Consider the following 3479-nt stretch of genomic DNA (forward strand, 5'->3'; position numbering starts at 1 on the left):
ATGGGCACGCAACATGAACTATAGAGCACATGTGGTGCACCTTGTTCATCATCATCATCATCATCATTATTATTATTATTATTATTATTATTATTATTATTATTATTATTATTATTCAATCGTCTTATTCTTATCACGTGCTTTCACTGTACTGCCGAGCACAGTTCTGTGTGCTTTGGGTATGTGCATTGGTGTGTTGTGATGCCCTAATTTTTCTGTATTGAAAGTTTATTATTATTATTATTATTATTATTATTATTATTATTATTATTATTATTATTAGTAGTAGTAGTAGTAGTAGTAGTAGTAGTAGTAGTAGTAGTAGTATGAAGGCGGCAAGCTGGCAGAATCGTTAGTACGCCGAGCAAAATTCTTAGCAGTATTTCGTCTGCCGATACGTTCTGAGTTCAGATACTGCCGGGGTCGACTTTGCCTTTCATCCTTTCGAGGTCGATTAAATAAGTACCAGTTACGCACTGGGGTCGATGCAATCGACTTAATCCCTTCCCCCAAATTTGAGGCCTTGTGCTTCCAGTAGAAAGGATTATTATTATTATTGTTATTCTGAAAGTCTCTCGGATAGTTCTTAATTACCGGTTATCCTTTACTTGAAAGCATGCAATAACAAATCACCAGAGGTTTCAAGTAGTGCCTTCTCCTGTGACTCAAAGAGACAATAATCTCCTTAGGATACGAGCTGTAACCAACAATGCTGTCTCCTGGATCACCTCGAGCCTGGTAACAGCTCCAATATTCTTAATATGTTTTTCAATTCCTTTGGAAATCGCTCCTGGTGTTTCGATTACCACCGGTATCACCATTACTTTCCACACGCCCCGTAACTTTCCTATCACGTCCCACAGTGGCTGGTATTTCTCACTCTTTTCTATTTCCTTAAATTTCACCTTCGAAACTCCTGGTATTGCAACATCTATTATCTTTGCTTCTTTCTCATCTTTATGGATGAGCAGGATATCTGGTTGTTTCGCCTCTATGTCGCAGTGCATGTTAAAATCCCAGAGTATTTTGTAATGTTCATTTTCCATTACTCCCTTTGGTTTCTGTTCATACCATCGTTCGGCTCTCTCGAGATTTATTTTATCGCACAACAGTCAGTAGACATATCTGGCCACATTGTCATGTCTCCTTTCTCATTCACGTTGTGCAAGCTTACAGCACTTACTAACAATATGGCTTATACTGTCTGCCTTCTCAGAGCACATCCTACACTGTGGCGAGTCAGTACTTTTATCAATGTGATATTTGGAGTAGTTTGTTCTGAGAGCTTGTTCTTGAGCGCGGAAAACGAATGTCTCAGTGGGCCCATTTAAGTCTCCTTTCTGCAGCCATTGCCAGGTTCTATTCTAATCAATCTCATCTTTGCTCTTCAAGAACTGACTGTGCATTCTCTTGTCCTGCCAAATTTTCATCTGCTCTCTCTGGTCTTTCTTAAAATGTGTTGGATCTACGGCTTCGTTCACTTTTAAGGTTCCCTGCATTTTCACTGCTTCAATCATTTCTTCTTTACTCCCCTTGACATACCAAGTCAGGTTATTCTCCTCTTCCCTTAGCCTTCACAACACACCAATCCCCGTCCTCCTTCTTTCCTCTTTACATACAATCTTGACACATCACACTTGGGGTGTAGTTCCTTGTTCATTGTCATTAATTTACGTGTTCTCCGGTCTATTTCTTGTAATTCATGCTTCTTCCAAGATATCATTCCTTCCCCATATCTCATCAAATAACCGTCCAGGTGTTAATTACTCTAATCTTATAGCAGCCATTTAGTTTCGATTGGAGCACAAGCCGAGCTCTTCTCAAGTACTCTTTCTTGTACATTTCTTTCATCTTGTGTTCATTCATTTTATCTCTTTCAGTGATAACCAGGTACTTATATCCTTCCTCTCTGACTTCCTTTATAGTTTCGCCACTTTCCAGATTGATCCCATGGCTTTTATTGATTTTCTCCCTTTTGAGAATCATTACACCACATTTCTCGATCCCAAATTCCATGCCAATATCATTGCTAATCATGTGCACAGTTGCCGTCAAACTCTCAATTGCTTTCTCAGTCTTAGCGAATTATTATTATTATTATTAATATTATCATTAATATTATTGTTATTTCATCATCATCATTATCATTATTATTATTATTATTATTTCCATCTTCACTTCTCAGAGCTCTCGAATTCACTTGCTCTTGTTAATTCTGTAAGAGCGGACAGCAACCTTTTGCTAAAAAGTCTCACCACAATTCTCAACACCTAAGTACCAATCTCAAAAATCTTCTCTGTGTTCGCAATAAATCAGTTTTCTAAGCATCTTCTGCCCTCGAATCAATTCCAATTCCTTAAGCAAATTTCTCAAATCTGGCTGTTAATGCTCCTAGTGCTCCTACAATTTTGGGCAAGACAGTAACTCATCCATTCTATTTCACCTCCTAGTAGCTTGTACTTTTCAAACTTTTCCAGCTCTTTGTTAGGCACTCGTGTATTCCCCGGTATAGCAATACCTTTGCTGTTAAGGCGGCGAGCTGGGAGAAACGTTAGCACACTGGGCGAAAATGCTTAGCAGTATTTCGTCTGTCTTTACGTTCTGAGTTCAAATTCCACCCAGGTCATTTAGATATATATGAGCATTTCTAGATATGTAATTATATGCATGAGAATACATATAAACTTACAACATACAAATCTGTGCATACATACATACATACGTACTTACATACATATATACATGCATACAGACAAAAATATCCTGTTGTTGATGTTGAAATTCCTATGAAGGAACCTTGGATCTAAGTGAAAAGCCAATTCTTTCTTTATTAACAAGAAACTTTGAAATAAACTGAATAATGACATACATACAAACAAACATACGAGGTACATCGTGGAGATAGTGGCACAATGTTCCAATGTTAAATTTGCATCAAAGTTGACAGGTTTAATGCTACGAAATGTCATCATGCCCTGACGTTTTTATGCATCATTCCTATTGTCGTAGCAGCGTCAACTTTGTTAATTGACCTCTATTTTCTCTCACCTCTCACGCTCTTTAGTAGTCTTGTGTTTTTCGTTTTCCACAGCCCTTATCACTTCCAACTGTGACTGGATCCTTCTTCTCTTTTGTCACTTCCATTGCCGCAACTATCCTTCATTTTCTCTGACCCTAATGACCATACGCAACTCTCTGACATTATGGCATCCTTGATTTTGTTTTCTGAGGTCCCAATTTTTCACCCAGTTCTGCTATGTATTGTATTTTTCAAAAAAATATTTTTAGTGTTGTATTTGTTTAATAATTTCCACATTAAGTTTTCATTCTGTTATTTTGTTTTTTAACCTTCTCTTCGTCCCTGTTACAATTTCTGACTGTATGTTCCAAAGCTACACTAAAATTCTTTTTCGTTTCAGAACTGTAGACATTGGCGCTAGGATTGTTTGTACGTATGCATAGGTCTTCAACTGTGTGTG

This window comes from Octopus sinensis, linkage group LG4, assembly GCF_006345805.1.
Source record: "Octopus sinensis linkage group LG4, ASM634580v1, whole genome shotgun sequence".
Taxonomy (NCBI): Eukaryota; Metazoa; Mollusca; class Cephalopoda; order Octopoda; family Octopodidae; genus Octopus; species Octopus sinensis.